This window comes from Pygoscelis adeliae, unplaced genomic scaffold (genome assembly GCF_000699105.1).
Source record: "Pygoscelis adeliae isolate BGI_AS28 unplaced genomic scaffold, ASM69910v1 Scaffold130, whole genome shotgun sequence".
Lineage (NCBI taxonomy): Eukaryota > Metazoa > Chordata > Aves > Sphenisciformes > Spheniscidae > Pygoscelis > Pygoscelis adeliae.
In genome coordinates this window covers 4761715-4781323 of record NW_008824031.1, presented here as the reverse complement: position 1 = coordinate 4781323, position 19609 = coordinate 4761715, and the positions used below count along the sequence as shown (strand labels likewise).

The window sequence follows — 19609 nt, the reverse complement described above, 5'->3', positions numbered from 1 at the left end:
TTTCAGGTTTTATTCGCCTTCCTTCTTATTTTCCATGGTGCCTTAACTCACGATAGGAAATCATTGGTTATTTGGGAACGCCTCAGCAGGCAGGTAGCCCCACTGATTTATGTGGATCTGTGTGTGCGTTGTGTTACATGTAAGACGGCAGAATATAACTTTAAACAGAAGCTAGAGTAAAACATTTATAAGGCAGAACTTGGAGCTGGTATTTCCAGTGTGTTGGGTGTCAGCTACAGCCATTGGCTCTTGTGGGCCGGCTTTCAAAAAGAGGATTGTCTGGTGCCTTGGTTATTTCAGAAGGTAAAATGCAAAATCTTGTACTCTGGAGGTTGACTGATGTTGTTCCTAAGTACTATACTGACTGCAGTTGAAGTTTGTGGTGAAGTTTACTGTTCTGTGAAATTGTCATTGCACTAGCTTGACGAGGGCCCAAAATAAAGTCCTGGTTTCTCAATGGAAAGCAGTTTCTGGTCTGCGGTATCTGGATGAAGTACTGCCCTCAGTTACACGCCTATGACCTCTCTGCAGCTCCTGGGCTGGGAACAGAAAGCAATCCTTGTGTGGTGTCCTTTTTCTGCAAAATACACACCGCAGCCCTATTTTCCTTTTGAAAACACAGTGAGTCAAGGTTTACATCACTTGCTGCCGTCCAGGTTTCACTGCAGTGTTCACTGGCAATGGACAGCAGCTCTCTAGAGAGAGAAGTTGTCTCCTGACAACCTTCAATACACAAATATGTCTTACTAAAAGGTGTATTTGTAGTATAAAAGTTTATATTTTTTCTTTTGCTATTTCCATTCAGCCTATTAAGCTGACAAATGCAAAAGTCATCAGAAGTCAAGAAATGTCTTAAATTCTGAGCTATATTTAGAAGTACTGAGGACTGAATTCTGCCTTCTTCAGCTTGAACTTTTTCAGCTCTAGTTGTACCACAGCAGGAGACTTCAGGAGGAAATCTGGCCAATACTCACCACTCCTAAACTCATGCAACTCTGAAGAGTACAGAGCTCGTTGGCTGCTCATACATGCTCAACCCTTTTGGACTACCAGATGAGACTCCAAAATTTGGATACTTTGACTATGGTCTTGATGTAGTGATTGGTTTAATGTCTATAATGCATCTACCTTTCTTCTGAAAGCCATTAAGTTTGGGCTTTTTCTTCCATCTGTCTCTTCCTGTCAAAGGGAGTGGGTTTTTTGCAGGATTTTGAGGTTGTTCCAGGGAGGTGCCTTGTGGAAACATGAGTCTCAAGAAGGGAATGTATTGCTCTTAGGATAAAATGAAAGAAACTATCTTAAAGTGGATACTTTAATTATGTTAGCTGCTCCTAGCAAAGAACAACAGGTATTTTAAGAAAGTATTTTTGAGTACTTGAAAAGCCTATTAGATTTCTGAGAACTTTATGAATATACAGCAAATAATAATTTGCATTTTGGGGGGTATTCTTTTATTCATTTACTTAGCACACCAAAGTGTGTTAGATGCTTTACAGACGTAAGATCCAGCCCATGCTGAAGAGCTTGCATTTAAAGTTTGTAGTTGTCACATAGACAGACATGAATTGGGTCACAGATGAAAAAAAGTCTTACTTTCTTTTCTTGAAAAAAAAAATGGTCTGGTAAACATTCATCTTCAACAACCTCTTTTCTCTTATACATAAAGTGTTAGAAGTTTCAAAGATTGCCAGTTGTCCCATTCTTTACAGCTGAGCTTGTCAAAACCTGAAATTTGGTTTAAAGGGAATTTCAGTATTTGTGTTTTTTTAAAAGACTCTGATTCTATGAAACAAATTCCCAAAATATTCATTTTTATCAAAATTATTTTTTATTAGAAAATTTATTTCTATAAATATTTCTTTTAAAAATTATATTAGCTACAAATTTATAATAGATTATATTGAGGACTTTTATGTCATCATAGGTTTCCCAGTTACTGCAACGATCTCAGCATGTGAGTTGACAGCAAAAGTACATAATGGATATAAGGTACAAAATGTTTTTTTCAGATCTGCTCTTCTAGGCTCATATAGCACATAAGGTTTTGTGGGCATGAATTAATGCAGATAGGAATTCACACAAACACACATATCCATATATCTTTTCAGGCACAGCCACTGCCTGCATACTCCATCCATTCTGCTGCCTGCGTGCTCCTTTAGGGTTTGATTTTTCATATGGAAAAATCATTAGGAAAAAATGTATTTATTATATCTACACATCCATGTATTAAAGTTGCCCATGTGCTTATGCAGATGGATGACAGCTTTAAGGAGTGCATTTGTACGCACAGAACTGATCATACACTAATAAAATCCTTGACCAAAACCAGAGTTAAACAGGGGTTCCCTCTGGCACATTAATCCTTAGTAGAGAATACCCTATCTGCTAGCTCCACAGTTTGGGATATGCTACGTGCACTACTTGGGATGTGCTATTTCTAATGTTTACTTGTTTCATATATTGCCTGCTGAGTCATTATTGTGTTTAGGTACTGCTAATCTTCCCGTAGTTGGATACAGATTCTGGCTTCCATGACTGCTTCTCCCTTCATTCTGCTGCCCACTTGCATAGACTAAAATTAATCATGGTAGACTACAGCAGAAAATCAGAGACTGCATCATATCTTCAGCAGATGTGGAGTCAGGGTACTGTAACATTTGGGAGCATAACTAGTCTTAGTTGCAGAGCAATGGTGTGGGTTTCTGAATGGTGTATTAAGCTGAATTAGTTTAAAAAAATGGTAGCAGTCCATGTTTTGGGGAGTTGGAAATAATTTTTAGGCAATGCTGACTTTAAAATGAATGAGTCACTTCAAATGAATATACAGTTATGAACTAGCGTTCAGAATTGCTGTACTGTCCCACTTCTTCACAGAGAGACTACGAGACCTGAGATCATTCACCACAGAGGTGCTGATCGCTCTGTGCTGATTACATGGGGCACTAGTGAAAACTAAACCGAGTGCTTCCTTAAATGCTGAAGGTTAAATGGGCTGAATCAGATCCTAAATCCAGCTGCTGACTCACGAGCCTATGCTAACCTGGGTTGCATGTTGAGATCATCCCTGGGGAGGGATTCCTCCCAGGAGTTTTATGTCCCAAACTTTGGGAAAGTTGGGAGAAAAGCCATAGTCTAAACGTGCTGTCTAATCGTATTTCTGCAGTGGATGAGCTCATACTCTTACCCATGGAGAGGGCTGGCCACCTTCTGTGTGGCCAAATTTTCAATGCTGCGATGGGAGCTGTGTGCAACTGTCACTGGGAGCCTCTTCCAATGTGCATCCTCAGGGTGGGGTAAAGCAAGCCCTGCAGCGCAGGAGCTGAACACATACTCAGCTCAGTCTCATGCTTTGTAAGGATGCTAATGATCATGTTGGGAGCAGTCTAAAATGAGATAAAATAAGACTGAAAATAAAATAATAATACAAATGTGTACCACCCTGCCTTTAAAGGTTGACAGTTGCCTCACTGAATCACAATTGTTTACTTGCCAGCTTGTTTATATGCCTAATTACTTTGATTTCCTTATACATCTCTTTAATCTGTTCTCCTTTACAATAAAAAATGAAGAGCTGGTCCTGAGTCAGCCTGCAAAATGAGAGCAAATGATAACATTGACTTGCTCATTACCAGTCTCTTGCTTACGGTTCTATAGTGGTGTTATTTAGTAAGACCATTAGCATGACAAATAACTTCCCATTAAATTGTGGGGTTTTTTCATGGCTGTCCACTGTGTGAAGCCAGACCTTTTACTGGCATAAGTTACCTGATGCAAGCAATGTCACCAGCTTACCTTGTCACCCGCTGCCGGGTTTCACTGGGGACAGAGCATCACCCCTTCTTGCCCAGGCTAGACACTGCGGGAAAAGCATTTTGCACGGATCCTGCCTGCAGGCTGCTTGATGTCTGGTAAGCAGACAAGGTTCATGTTCTTCAGGGCTTACATCCTCTTAGATTTAACAAATGCAATGACTGGTGGCAGCACGGCATGGTTATTGGAGCGGGACATAAGGTGAGGATATCAATAAGCTAAAATGGGCAAGTTCTTCCCTGACACAATTTTGTAGGAAAGCCAATGGTGCCCGTGAGGAAGGTAACTCTTTCTGCAGGACTGAATGGAGCCTGCACGCTCAACGCTTCTCCCAGGGAGTGGTTACACTTCCCTGAGAGAGGGAGTGAGAATATTTTCTCTCCTTCCTTGCTCCCCAAATTGCTAGGGACATGCAAAGGAATGGCTTCATGTCTTTCCTTCCTTATTTGCTCACTTACATAGACACTCTCCTCACTTCCCTGCTGGTCCCTGGCAGCACCTGCATGTTTCCATCAGAGCATGCTGCAGAAGGAGGCAGTGGCCTGGCTTTGTGGCTTGGCATGGCCAGCTCTGAGGGCATCTTGGGCTTCCATGGCTTAAAGACTTGGTACCTCTTGGAGAAGAACTGAGAGTCTGATCTATGCAGCCTACTAGTAAATGCTGCCTATGACAGAGTGAATATAACATATTATGGACTTTTGCTTTTCTTTTGATGTCTTTGCCCTGGAGACTTGGATAGTTATTGTTGACTTACAATGCAAGAAAATCATTTCTATTTCTAAATGTAAACACCATGTGCTGGAAAGCGTTATGCAGACGGCTGTGTTGAAGAGTTAGTCATAGTTAAAGAGGTCAGCTACCTAATCTGACTAAGAAGGGAGAAGTTGGAGGAAAGCATGAAATAGTAGGGGAGAGGTTCGAAGAAAATGACTAGGGATTTTTTTTTTTTTTTTTGCTTGTAAGAAAGCCATTTTCTTGTTCTGAGTATAAGTGGCTTACGGACCACATGATACAGATGTGTGGGTCACAGAGGGTGCAGAGTTCAGCCCTGTGCCTTCTGATGCGGAGCTTCACAGACCTAGCTTCAACTCTGCAGGAAGGACGTTTTGGCAGTCAGAAGGATTGCTCCTCATTCCTCTTCTGATTAGCAGATCTGCTGGCTTTTCTTTTCCACCATTGTGGATTATTTGACATGTATTTCTCCTTGCCATAAGTTGGATTTGATGAAGTTCTTCGGAGTTTGAGATCTTTCTCCATTCCTTCAGTCATTCTACTCTTTATCCTAGTCCAGAACTGACTGCATTTCCGAATTGCTGGGAGTAAGTTCCTTGGAAAGCACTTTGATCCCTCCAAAATAAGGGGAGAAACAGAAGAACAAAGCATTGATTCATCAAATAGCAGATAAACTGGCAGTATATAGCATACATTCTCTCTCCTTGTTAGATGTCCTAAGTACTTGTAAAGTTTCTGTCAGTGCAGGATGTGTGTGAAGGTTATGGTGCACTGGATTTCAGATGAAAGTCTACACAATTTTTTTTTTTAATAGGATTTTGTAATGTTATATTCAATTCATTTTTTCATTAGAATTTTTCCAACTAGTCCCACATCTCTCAGTATTTCAGTGGCACTAAAGTGTAACTGCTGGGAAAGTCAGTCAGCTGCATTCATCTTCTACAATGCAGTGACTGTTTTATTTGATACTATTGCCCCAAGACTTCCCAGCATCACAGAGGACGCAGTGTGGGAAGACAAAAGACTGCATCTTCATTACAGTACTGCATAATACATAAAATAACTCATCAATAATGGAGGGGACCCACCACAGAACACAATGCCCACTTGCAGCCAGCTGGTTCTAAAACCGTGCTCGTGTAAAGAGATCCGTGCCCCATGCGAGGCGCTTCACATACTGCGCTGCGGACTGGTTTCCCACGCTATCAGGTGTGTTGGTGCAGATTATAAACCACTAAGATGGTATATTCTTTGCACGTTGTGCTTTTAAGTGTGCTCATAACATTTAAAGACTCATGTAACCTCTTATTATGTAGGCATTGCTGGACCGTAAGCATACCATTCTGCTGCAGGTCTTTTAACCAAATCATCCCAGAAGTTGTTCCTATTTATAACGTAGGCATAGAGAACTTGTAAATAACAAACTTTTAAACTTACTAGTGTAAATATGATCCATGTGGTCAGATACCTAGTGCTAGCCAAAATAGCAAGCCACAGGCAATGGTTAACTGGGTGCATGTTAAAAATACAAAAAGCTTTTCCTTCTTTAAAAAAGAATCTTTCCCAGGGGAATATATCTTTCCTAAGTGACATCTTCCAAAAGCACCAAAGAAAGGTTTAGAGAAATAAATTTCACAATTTTTCCAGCCTCATGCCTACTCCAGTTTCAATAGAAACTTCAGTTGCTCAGAAATGCACTGCAGATAGGGCAGTTGATGATCAAACTTGCTGTGCTTTGTAAGTCAATGGAGGGAGGGAAAATTCAAGTAAGATGATGAACTTTTTCCTTTCATATGCTGCATTGCTTTATCTCTGGGTCTGTTCTAGAAAAATCCACCTGACTTATAAATTTTTTAATATATTGCTTACTATAGGAATAAAGTCCTTCCTGTGCAAACTGGACAGAGAGATGAGCTGTTAACCAGCAGACAAGGTGTGAATTTTCTTGAGCAACCAGTGCCCCACCGCGTGTTTAGGGGGCCCCATCTCCCTTGCGACCCCAGCTGAAAAACATACAGCTGAAAAACCTACAGCTCAGGCTGTAGTAGCACTCGTTGTGCCTTGCTCCCAAGGTTCTTCCTTACTGTGCTGATGGGGATAACAATCCTCATACAATCCCACTGCCCATGTTTCCAAAACAACCAACACTTCTCCTCCTGGAATTATAGGCACTTGCCTTGCAAGCTTCCACTGCCTGCAAAACTGCTCAAGTGCCCTCTTCTCGGGTTAACCTGGGTTTCCTGAGATGGATGTATGACATTTCTAAGAACCTGGGTATGCTTCATAAGTTGAACTCACATGAAGAGAAACACGTTTAAAACCAGAACTGGAAGAAGTTGGCCCAGCCAGGAGAAGCAGAGAATAAAACTGGTTAATCTTCCATATTAGCTTGGGTCCAGCTGAGTGGAGAACAGGAGGTGAATTGCTTCACTCATGAATAGATAAACTGGGATTACAGACTCCTTTCAGTGTTAGAACTGTAAATATCATTGCTATTATTCATCTGTCAGGAAGTATCAAACCGTTATTTAATTATTCTGCTCTATAGAAGTGCGCATCATTTTTTTCGATTCAGTTTTTCAATCCCCCAGATGGTGGGGATCCACGGCAGAAAGTTTTCCAGGGCAGTGAAGTGCTTTCCCAGTGTTATGCTAATAAAAACCCATGGCATGTTGCTTGTACGCGTCTTAGCCACTTTTCTGCAGGACTCTATTATATCCCTGCTTAGAGCAGCGGCAGTGCCGGACCCGCTGTCGCACGTCTAGAACAACAAAAGGTGCCTCTGTTCTTTGAAGAGCATAACAAATCTTATAGCTCTTGAGTCTCTCGGGTTTTGCTGATGTTTTTTGCTGTGCTGAATTCTTCTGCACTAAATGAGAACCACTTCAGGAAGGAAACTGTGTGGGGAGAAAATTGTTGAGAGATTCAAGAGAGACTCGCGCATGTTGAGAACGAAGACTTCTGCTAGTGAGATTCCCTAGCACCGTTGCCCTCAAAGCCTTGTTTTTGTGAAACTGGTGCAAACTGGCAAAGTTCCCGGAGCTCAGTGGTAGGAGATGCAACGTGGCTTTTTTACTAAACTACAATAAGTGGCAGAAGATTATATTAGCTTAGAAAAAAAGTAATTATCAGAATTTAAGAAGTCCAGTAATTTATGTGCAAGCAGTGTAGGCCAGATTTTGGCCATTATTCATCTGGAGACCATCTTGTAGGGTGTTTCCTTGCTGAAGATACCTCTTCATCTGGCAAGGGCTCCTTTTTGGGAGGGTTATTCTGGACTATATATACACCATGTGCTGTGCCAAGCGATGGCTGTGAGTGGAGCTCAGCCTCATATGAGGGGCAAATAGCTTTTTGTGATGAAACAGTATTTTTCTCTTTACCTTTTCCAATGCCATACTTTGGCATGTCAGGTCTCAGTGCATTTTGCTTTGCTCAACAGTAATAGACTATGGGACATTTATTTATTGATCGAGCATCTGATTTCTTTCAGTGAAAGAGAAATTGCTCCTTGGAAGAGATTTGATTTTTTAAGAAAACTTTTTTCACTTTTTCAGTTTTGTGTTCATTTTCTGTCATTCTTACAGTGCTTCAATATTTGGTGTCCTGGGGTAGTCTCTAAAATAACATGACTTCATTTGTGTCAGAACAAGAATTGCTTTTTTAAGGCAGTTTTTGTCTTCCTTTTCAGACCTGCATGAGTTAGAGGTGCTGTAATTCCACACAGAACTATGCTCTGTTTACCTCTGTGCATACACTGATGTCCCACTCCACTCTTCAGACTGATTCACGCTATTTTTAAAGCCAAATATTGGTATAGTTCATAATATATAATGTCATAGTATAGGTTGAAAAGAACATTCTGTGAAATTTTTCTCACTAGAGAAAAATAGGAGAAAGAATACAGAAAATAAATTATTTTAAATACGTAAGGAATGCCTTCATTCTTAAAAGAAAAAAATGACCAGGCAGTATGCTGTGATGGTAGTTACACAGATCCAGATTTGCAAAGAGTGATAATGACCAGTAGGCATTCCTAACCTGAATCACCAAACCCAGACTGATTTTTAAGATGATGCTGTGCTCCTTCAAATACTATCTATTTTTGGAAAAGTAAACGGTAGAAGCTTCCAAGAGCTTATACGGAAAGTGACATCCCCAGCTTTCTACAACATTAATAAGTATCTGACTATGCTTAAGACAGGAATATATATTGTATTATTCTTGAATCATCTTGCAGAAATGGTGCCTTCTGATAATGATGTTGTTGTCCAATTCTAGTGTTATCCCCCCCAATTATGTATTTTATAGTATTCATGGGTACCCTATGCTAATTGTTGGGCGCTAGCTAATTTATATCAGTGATTAAGTTGAGATGAGACATGCAAATGTGTAGGGATTAAGATACGTTCGGGTTTATTAGTTGCTGAGCTGTCAAGAAACTTGGTCCTTTTTTTATTTAATAGACTTTCTGCGTTCCCAGCTAAGAGGCAGATCTTACAATAGTTTGTCTCTACACGATAATTCTTACGCTCCCCTAGCTGTGATCCCACTCCAAACAAGTAATAATTGTATGACCGTGATCCTCCTGTTAACTGGAGTAGAAATATAGGCATCTGTAGTACAGGGTTTTGTAGCTGAGCTGACTGCCTTTGTGGTGAAGGAACAGTAACAGATGCTCCTGGGACATCTGATTACGTATTTCAAGTGTCTCTATCCGGCACCTCTAGGCAAAATTCAGCCTATTTTTCCTCTCTTTTTCTTTACTGAGTGTGAAAGATTGCTGCTAAGAACCTTCCCTGGTTTATGACAATTTTGCCATGATCCTCTCCCAAACTTTCTAATTAGTAGATTAATTATTTCTAATTATACTATAATTAATTAGTAACTACAATAATAATTAAACCTCTAGTTTAATAATAATAAATTAGGGACCTGGAAAATAATGCACTTAAGCCGTATTTTCAGTGATGCTCCATGGATTTACCTGGGACAGTTAGTGAGAACTCGCAAGAATACGTGTGTATTGCGTGCGTCCGTATGTGTGTATTCACATGAGCAATGCACATCAGATTATCGCTTCTCTGACTGCCTGAGCTCTGCAAACAGATGGTCTTTGTACATGCAAATTTTTGGATTTTATACCCGAAGTGAACTCAGGAAGAAACTCACATGTGTATAGATAGAAGTCAGGAATAAGTTGCTGGGCTAGGAGGATTTTTCACATGTAATCAAAACAAAATTAATAGTGTTTTGAATTTTGTTTTTAAACTCTGCTTTCATTATGTGCCATAGTTCCCATTCAATAAAAACATGTTCCTGGTCAAAACACACAGCATTTAGGACCAGAGAACTGAGCGGGGACAGTCAGTGGTGCAGCTGAGGAGGTAGGGCACAGCTCTGCAGCCCTCTCCGACGGCAGGCTCGGCTGAGGGGAAAGTCTACTGCTTAGTTCCAACCACCGAGTGAATCGCCATATGCTGCCTCCAGCAAACCATGTAGAGCAGCTTCTGCTGTTGGCTGGTAATCCCCGGGGAGCTCACACAAAGTCTGTTAATTGCCTTCTTAGATGACTCCATGCAGTCATCCAGCATCTTATTTTTCACCAAGTCAGAGACCAAAAGCTCTAGGTTGCGTGGCGTTCTGGAAGCAGAATCTCAGACCCTTACGGAAGTGACTTGTGTAATTTCTCTAGTTAATCCCAACGAAGCAATACAGCTGAAAATGGGATTCATTTAACTGAACTTCAGCCATGTAAATGCTAGGCATCTAGTCTACAGTAAAGGTATAGTTTCCTTTCCACTCCACGGAGGGAGGACGGCTCACCTAGAGGTGATGAGTGGGGATGTAGTCCTGTGCTGCTGGCTGGTGGCTTGATAAGCTGCGCAGTCCCTGCGACACAGCAGGGAGTGAACTGCAACTGTGTTAAAATGGAACAATCTTGGGTCATCCTGCAGTTCAGGAAGGAAGTAATCTGCTAATAGGTGATTTTAGTTCACAAAGTGCATAGCCTTTGCACTTGTACGTGCTCAGCTGCACAGCTGAGGAGAAGGCAGCGTGATTCAGGTCTTGAAGGTGCATTTAAAAATCTGCTCCAAACCCTGCAAAGCAGTCACTGTCAATCTGATTTGCATGGATTGCTTTATCTGTTGATTAGTATTCCGGAGTGCTCTACAGAAAACATCAATTTTAATTCTGTTTCCGCCACTGCTGGTTTCCAGGGACTCCCTCTGGTGGTTAGTGCAGCGCCTGAAAAACTGTGTGTACATCTTCGTCTGTGCAATACAGCACGGTATTAGAGGTAGATACTGTGGGCACAGCAATGTAAGGGAGAAATATAAGCCTATTTCATTCCCTGAATGGATGGAAAAGAACAGTAGTTACTTACTGTACTGGTTTTGCTCTATTTTGATGCAAGCTTATCCTCTATGCTAAGGGAGAGAATCAAGTGCTTAAATGAGCCCAGTTTTCCAATACTGACCAAAGCTTACATAAGAGACCCATCTTGTGCTCTTCTTAATCTCCCCAGAATCTCACTCAGGTGACAGTTTGGTGCCCAAGAAATTCAGGACTGGTCCCTTAGCTCTCAGTTCTGGTTGGTGGGATCCCAGGGTTGTGTGGTAGATGACGGCCTTCCAGCAGCATTGCCTTTGCTGGCACAAGTACATGCTCAACACCTGCAGTTTTACCCTGGTTTAGACATCCGAAGAAGCGTCCTCCTCTGTGTGTCTGCAACAGTGCTTCATTTCCTCACTCTTCTCTGAAGCAGTGAACACCCTAATGTATCTGCTGCAGGTATCTGTGTGGTTTAACCAAACGCTGCTGAATCATCTGAGAAAGCACCTGTGACTACCAGACTAGAAGATGTTGGCTAGAAACTAGTCCTTATACATGGACCAGAGAGCTGATATTTCATAGTCAGTAGGACTGATACCCTCTGAGGGAGACCTCAGTTCGGTGTGCTCAGTTTACCGTAGCTGCAGGCTCAGCCTCTTGCAGTGCTACTCAGGGCTTTTCTCTCCCATCTCCAGGACATTCCTCCTGAGTCCTTTCTAAGTCTTCCTTTCTTATGTCTGTCTCCCTTCCTCCTTTATGGAGACAGCAGAAAAACATCAGCATTTCCATAGACAAGAATATGTACTAATATCTTCTCTTAGCTTAAGCAATGACAAGCTCCAAAGGCAATTCCCTCTGGTCTGCGGGTTCACTGAGCGCCCTGATCCACCACTGCTCCTAATCTGAAGGTTCACTAAGAGAGAGGAATATGCACTGAGAGAGGCATCCATGAAGGAACTATTTCTGTACTAATGGCATCCCACCCCAGCAATTTTGTACTTTGCAAAAGCAGGTACCCAGATTATGGGAAAGGCAAGTTCTGTTTCAGCTCTGTGTAGGAAGATTGTGAATTTGAGGCCAATGATTACAGAGGCCTGATGTACCACAACCATCCAGGCAACAGATACATAGAGGATTATATTTTAATACATAATCAGTGGAGCTATCACTCTTTTACCATGGGGACATGACTTTATTTTACTCTAAGACCATGCATAATTCAATGTATGGAGTACTTTTTATTCTGATCTTATGCAAGACTCAGAGGACATGAGAAGGAGCCAAGGGAATTACAAATTTAATTCTTCTCAGTTTCTAGTGGTGTTCTGCAAATTGGCAGAATGCTGCTGTGGGGAAGCTGAGAGGCAGCTGGCTTAGAGGTGCTTTCCAAAAACATGCCCCCACTGTCAACTGCAAGAGTTAAACAAGGCGCAGCTGTAAAACTGCATTGCACATGGAGGCTGTGGGCTTTTAAAGTACTGCCCAGGAGACAATGCAAGAGAGACGATCCCAATGTGTTTTGTAAAGCAGAAATTTTAGAATCAGTTATTTGTAGTAGATGACAATGAACTATGATTTGTCATCTGCAAGTCTTCTCTGGTATAATGTTGTCTAAGCAAATTAGAGTAAATATTGTAAATGGCTTTCTGCAAGGAATGCAATGTATTATTGTGAATAAAAATGTTGTTAGGGATAAATCTGTTGTTGTATTCGTATTTGAACTGACAATATGTGCATTGACCATGCTGAGAAACTTCTAAAGAAGTTTCTGAGAAAACCATCTAAAGGTTTGACAGCTGGACACATACACTGGGAGAACTGGGAGAAGAGTAGGACCTCTTTATCTGACATTCAAATCTTGTTTCTCTTGAAAGAGTGCGAAGGATAGGAATGGGTGAGGCGGGAGGGAGCCAGCCATATAGACATTAGAGAGTGTTGGTGGTGTTTTCAGAAGCGCCTGGATCCCCACAGCTAGCTATGGTAAGCTAATGTTTCCAAATCCCTTGTTCCTGGCCAATGCAGGCAAAGATCTTGCTCCAGGTTTGCTCAAACTTTTGTCTTCTGTGGTCATAGACTTCAGATGAGAAGTTCAGACTCTCAATACTGAGCTAAAACTTACAAGAGATGGAACCTGGTAGTAAAATTCCCAGGGTGCAATGCCCAGAGCTATCATTCTGGGAAGAAGCAGGATTAAACACACACGTAGCTGTCTGCATGGCTTCTCTTGGTGCTGTCGGTGTAGCCATTGCAACACAAAAGTCAACGTATGATGTGACAGTGTCTTTCCAGCAGGTGATACATGTAAGTTGGTGTTGTTCGTACCATTTCTAATGACGCTACTTGGCTGTTTGCTCAGAGGAGGAATATTATTCAGCATGGACTGAGGAGTATCTTGGCTTTTTTCACACCTTTAAAAATAAACACGTGGTCACACGTGGTCAAAATAAACAAGTCATTGAGATTATCACCTCTTTTGACTGCTTGAACTCGCTAAATGTGAATTGCTCATTCTTGTGAAGAAATGGTGCGTTTCCTGCAGCATGGCAGAGCGAGGAGCAGGACTGCAGGTACCCACGTGCCAGTCTGGTGCTTTGTGGACAAGAGCAGGAGGACGTTCAGAAGATTGGATATTGTCAGAAATCCATTTGAATATGGATTGTCCTGAAATTCAATGGATGTTCAGTTCTAAGGCGTTTTAGTTTATGGGATATTTGGTTTTTCTTTTTTCAGCAAACCATAGGCAACCGGTATTGGCATCCACAATAGAAATGACTCTGCACATTTGGATCTGCGTGCTTAGGTTCCCCTGCATCATTTACAAAGACATACATTTCAATTTCACTTCTCAAGATGCTTTACCAGCAAATCTTAATGGGATCCTCGCTAAATGCAAAAGAAAACACTTTGAATCAGCAAAAGCAAGGCTAACTGAACTCAGATGAAAAGAAATGAGCCTTTCGGTGTCCTCCAGAGCCTGCCAAATCACTAAGTGCTGCTGATGACTAACAAAGGTGGCACGCCAAATGCAAAGGCTGGCAAGAGTTAGCATGCACAATGCCGCAGGAGGGGCACCCTTGAGTGGGGATGGAGGGGTGGATGGATGTAGGGAGCCAAAGGGCAGTGGCAGCATGTGAGCTGCTCCCTGCAGCGCTCTGGAGACATGTGGCCGAAGTGTGTGGACAGATTTCTGGATCTGCAGTGGAGGCAGGAGGCACCAGGAGAAAGCTTGGTCCCTGTAGAGTCAGCAGCAAAACTCCTGACTCTTTGAGATAAATGAGGAATTTACCCCTAGTTTGTGAAAGGAAGAAGGGTTTGACAAGTGTAACAAAGGTGAGGATCGAACAGGAAGCATGCCTCATGCTTTCTGTTGATTATTTCATTCCTCATCTCTCTGACCTTTCTGATCACTCTAAATTTAATATTTAGACTTCAGGGCTAAAGCTTGAACAATAAACATAGATATATTGCTCTGAGCTGGCTTAGGTGAGCTGGCATTTGATTCCTTTTTTTGCTGTCTGCTGTAACATTCCTGTAAGCCCAGAGTAACTGCATTTTTTTTACTGTTGTTGCAATGATCTTCTTCCAGACAAGATTGCCCCTGGGTGGCTTTTCGTTATCTCATCAGCCTGAGAGCGCACCCCCAAACCGCCTTCTTTTTGCTTATCAGAGTTTACTGGCATGTCTAGAAATTGCCCTACTAGGGTCATGCTGTATATATTTCTTGTCTTAGATCACATTATTTTGCAGTTAGACCTTTCAACACCGCCGTATTTTTAAATAATGTTTTCCCTGACGCTGCAAATGGTGCAGAAAGTTGTAGGCAGACGGCCACTGAATTGAGCTGTTAGAGTTGGGGGCAGCGATACATTGAGAAACCATTGCAAAAACCTCAACAGTGCAGAGTCGTGTCCTTGGTCACGCTGTAAAGGTCAGCATCGGCACGTTGGGCGCATCAGTGTGGGCTGAGTATGCAAGTGCTGCTCCGAAGTCTGTTTTATAGGCAGGTTTTCTCAAGCATTTCACTGCCACGGCTTATATTCGTTCTAGTTTCTCTTCAACTTCTGAAGTTAAATTACAGATACAGCAACAAACAAACTGTGTGTTTCTTCTGGAGCATTCTTGAGGCGCATCAGGCCTGGGGAACTCACTGAGAGGTCTACACCTACCCATGAGGTGGGTGCTGAAGTCACCATTTCACCAAGGCTGGGAAAAATGTTTTCAAGGGTTTTCAAGGTTCTTTTAACAGAAACCAGAACTTTTCCCCAGAAATGCATTACATCTGATTGTACTTTTTATTTTACTAAAATCAAAATGGAACTTTTGACCTTCCTGAGAAGATAAAGTATGTATTTTTCATTCTGAAATTACCTTTTGTTTCTCTTTTCTTTTCAAATGCACATAATGTAAAATGCCATATTTGGTTATCTTGAAGGCAATAACAAAATCCCAGCTTTCTGATTCAAAGTAAAGAGAAATTCAAACTAAACATTCATTTGTGTTTCCATTTTAAAGCTCAAATTCAAGGTAAATAAAAAAAAAAAACGAACTAAAAAGAACTGTTTTGTTTGAAAAGCTGAAATGAAACTTTGTGATTTTTTAAAAGAAAAGGAGTATTTTTTATTCAGAATAAAAGCCCCATAAATTTCTGTGCAAATTCACAAATTTTTTTGAAACTGAAGTTTTAAATTAAACCCCAAAATCTTACTTTCAAATTCTTTTTGCACTGCTGCACTAGAAACAGTAATGCAGTAATGATTCCTGGTCAGCAGTATCTTGAATTACTGGATTTCACATTATTTTTATTATGGGTTATTTTTAGCGTTAAGATTTGTTTATGGCTAACGTGAGAACAGTAGCTATTTAAAAAAAATTGCAAAACATATTGTCAGCTTTCACGCTACATAAATTAAAGCAATATTTTCTCATATTACATGAGAAAGATATAGTAGGGTGTTTGGGATTTTTATCATATAAAATGATTCTGAAAGTGCCTTTTCTTCATTGGTGGTTTTGAGGAGAAACTTGCAATGTTTGCTAATGTATAATTAAGCAAATGTATATGTAAAATCTGGAGGAATGTGGATGCAAAGAGTAGAAAGCTGCATAAGCCACTAGTCCTTGCCCTTGCCTGCCGGCCGTGCCCACCTGTGGCTGCCCAGGGCTGTCCTTGCTTCTGGCCTCCCTATTCCTGGGTGCAGCACGGAGGCAAACACATCATTTTTAAGCACTATTTCTGGGGCTGCTTGCGTTGTTTTCCCCTGTGTTCCTTAAAAGCGGTTGTGCTAATCAGCTGATTTATGGGTTTCATTTTCCTTGTTCTGCAGCACTGCAAAAGGGATGATGATGCCTCTGTTTTCTGTTCATATGTGCTTTAAAATTAGGTGGTTTTGTTTTTTCCAGTTTAACCTTGCTTAGAGATTTTGAAATGGTTTTTCCTGGGCTCTCCTCACCACATCTCAGTCTTCTCACTGAGCTCAGTGCAATAAGAAGTTGCAGTTAAATCTTAGTTTCTTTCATTTTTTCAGCTGGAGAGTGTTTTTCCCCTCATGCAAGTTCCTATTAATATGAGAGCGTTTAAGGACGACCTGTAGTCTCTAGGATTTCTGCCATCATGACCCAAGTTGTTCGGGGTTTGTCCTCTGCGATGGGTTTGTCAACAGAGGTGGTTGGCCCAAGTAAATTTACATCAATTTTTTTTTTCTCCCTGTCAGTGGTAGAATGGTCTTCCAGTGCTTTTACTTAAGTGTTCTGGTCATGTTACCAATAACTTTTTTTTAAAAAAAGAGCAAACCCAAAATTCAACCTGTTGATAGGGTGAAGCACAGTGCCTGAGCTGGCTTCTTTTTGCACAGCATAAAAAAAATGAAACTCTGCTGGTTTGGGGTGGTATTTTTTCACAGCATATATAGTTCCCCTAAAAGGAGATGCTTCGGGAACCACTAGGAATTGGGCGGTGCATTTTTATAGGGCCCAGTGTACGTGGCTCGTAGTACATGGGAAAAGAATTAAATCCCCAAAATCATAGTCATATGGCCAAACAATCTGATAGCCAGGAGTCCTCGGCATGAAACTGTCTCTGAAAGAGGGCTAACAGCTGCACCTTGTGGGCTTGAAATGCCTTGCAGAGGTTAAGGAAAGAAGCCCTTTGTTATGACACTGTGTTTCATGAAAGTCTTTCATTAACTGACTTTCAGAAGTTATTGGCAGGGCTTTGTCTTGCAGGAAATAGATCTTTATTTTGGGATAGTAAAGATGAGGGCACATTTACAATGATGAGTATGCAGAGAGAGTATTATTTAAGGATTTATATTCATTTGCATGTCAGATTAAGGTCCTCTGCCATTCCCTGTGTGAATTAAACACAGATAGCAGTTATGAGAGTTATGAGCTTTTCTGATGGATTTCTATGTTGAATTGCAGTAAAATCTTATATTATCAGATGAACATGCCCACTCCCATATATTAATATCCTTTTGTATTTGGAATGGATATAAAAATAGATATCACATTGTATGTGTGAATAATGCACCATATTCACACGGATTTTTATTTCAAAGAAATTAAAGGTCATTCTAAGTCAATAGGGAATAAAGTTTACAATCGGTAAAACAAAGCAGGGATGCATATCCTTAATGTTACTGGTCCCCTCGGGGAATGGTGCTTCATCTCCTGTGACTCCAGACAGCAGTCGGTGGGCATCCAGATTCCCATGCCGCACCCCACTGCCCCAATTACGGCATGCAAACTGTGTGGCATTGCCTCGGGAGAGCCATCTCTCTCGCAGTGGTGGCTTATGAGACTTGATGAGGGACAGGGAGCCACCGGAGCAGTCATCCCAACTCTGGGCAGAGTAGATCTGGGGTGGTGTGAGCCAGCACGGCTGTCCCCCCAGCGCCTCGCAGGTCTGCAGCAGCAAGGTGGACCTGGACAGTCGGAGCAAGTTCTTGCCCCTGATGGCCTGCCCAGCTGTGGTGGTTTAACCCCAGCCGGCAACTAAGCACCACACAGCCGCTCACTCACTCCCCACCTCAGCAGGTGAGGGGAAAAGAATTGGAAGGGTAAAAGTGAGAAAACTCGTGGATTGAGGTAAGAACAGTTTAAAAATTGAAATAAAAGAAATAATAATAATAATTATTATTATTATAATTATAATGAAAAGGAAAATAACAGAGAGAAATAAAACCCAAGAAAGGCAAGTGATGCAAATGAAACCAATTGCTCACCACCAACCGACCAATGCCCAGACAGTCCCCCAGCAGCGGCCCCCCCCCACCAACCTCCCCCCTAGTTTTATTGCTGAGCATGACGTCATATGGTGTGGAATATCCCTTCGGTCAGTTGGGGTCAGTTGTCCCATCTGTGTCCTCTCCCAACTTTTTGTGCACCCCCAGCCTACTTGCTGGTGGGGTGGGGTGAGAAGCAGAAAAGGCCTTGACTCTGTGTAAGCACTGCTCAGCAACCTAAATGGTTCTATGACCCTATGATCTTTCACTAGCTCAGGTTGCTCAAAGCCCCATTCAACCTGACCTTGAACACTTCCAATGATGGGGCATCCACAACTGCTCCAGGCAACCTGTTCCAGTACTAACTGAGTGCACTGAGCTGCAAAGTGCCGGGTGTAAGTGCTGCTTTGTAGGATCAGACTTCTCCAGGCATAGGATGGAGCCATCCCCCCATCCCGCTTCATCAGTCAGAGCCCATGGGATCTTTCCCTCAGTCCCAGGGCCCAGCTCTTGCTCCCAGCCACCCTCCGTCCCCATCCCGTGCCCAGTCTCTGCAGCAGGGATCGGGGGGGGCCCCCCTGCTCTTCCACGCCTGCCCATGCCGGTCCTTCTCCTACTCTGTGCCACCCACCCCACCAGCCCCGTCGCCCACAGGAGGGTTTCCTGAGGAAGTGTTTTGAGGAAACCACTGTCTTGTGCAATACTTTAGTAAGGAAAGAAAATTTCTGTGAAGGAAGTGGATTTTCAGCTGTTGGACTTCACATCGAGAAGAATGATTAAAATGTGAAAATAATGTTCAGCCAGAGAGTAATGGGGTGTGCTGACGGTATTTCAGTGAGAGGTTAGCTCTTACCAGTAAAACGTGCTAGTTAGAAAAGGAAATAAAATGCACTCGCATCCCGAAATGTGAGTGACTGTCGGGTTTATAAACACGGTCAGGGCTTCCTTGGTTCTGACTGATGATAGTAAGGGATTGTTGTGACCCCGCTACTTTGCAAGATCCAGATTTAAAGTGTCAACGTATCACTTTTTCATAATATTGCGAGTCTGTTCTCCAAAACTTCCTCGGGGTGTTATTCATGGCTGCTTTGGCAATTTTTCATCTCAGCTAAGATGATTGATTAAAAATAGAGCAACTGTCTTAAAGCTATCCCATGGCTCAGTTCTTCTACTGAATTGGTCTTGCCTGATCTCCTTTCCCTGCTATATATATTACCCTGGGAGGAGGTGTGCTGCTACCAGGGTGCTTGCGAGAGGAGTGTAGCAAGGGAGGACTTCACCAAACACTGAGGAAAATTAATGCTGAGCTGGTAAGCCCAAACATACAGAGCAGAAACCTCATTATAATTATTCTCTTCCAGTGCAGCACAGCACGTGTCTGGAATTATATATAAAAAAAAAGATTTTACAGAATTGTTCATGCCAAGGTTGCGAAAGAGAATTTATTTTTTAAATTTCTTTTGGGGGATGATCTGATCTATAAAAGCAAACAAGTTCTGACAAAA

At 41.9% G+C, this 19609-nt stretch overlaps 1 protein-coding gene across 1 annotated transcript in view; it reads left to right on the top strand.

Annotated features, from left to right (window-relative positions):
- Nucleotides 1–19609, top strand: part of EVL (Enah/Vasp-like) — an 86130-nt gene that overhangs the window by 17323 nt on the left and 49198 nt on the right. The gene's annotated exons all lie outside the window — the stretch shown is intronic.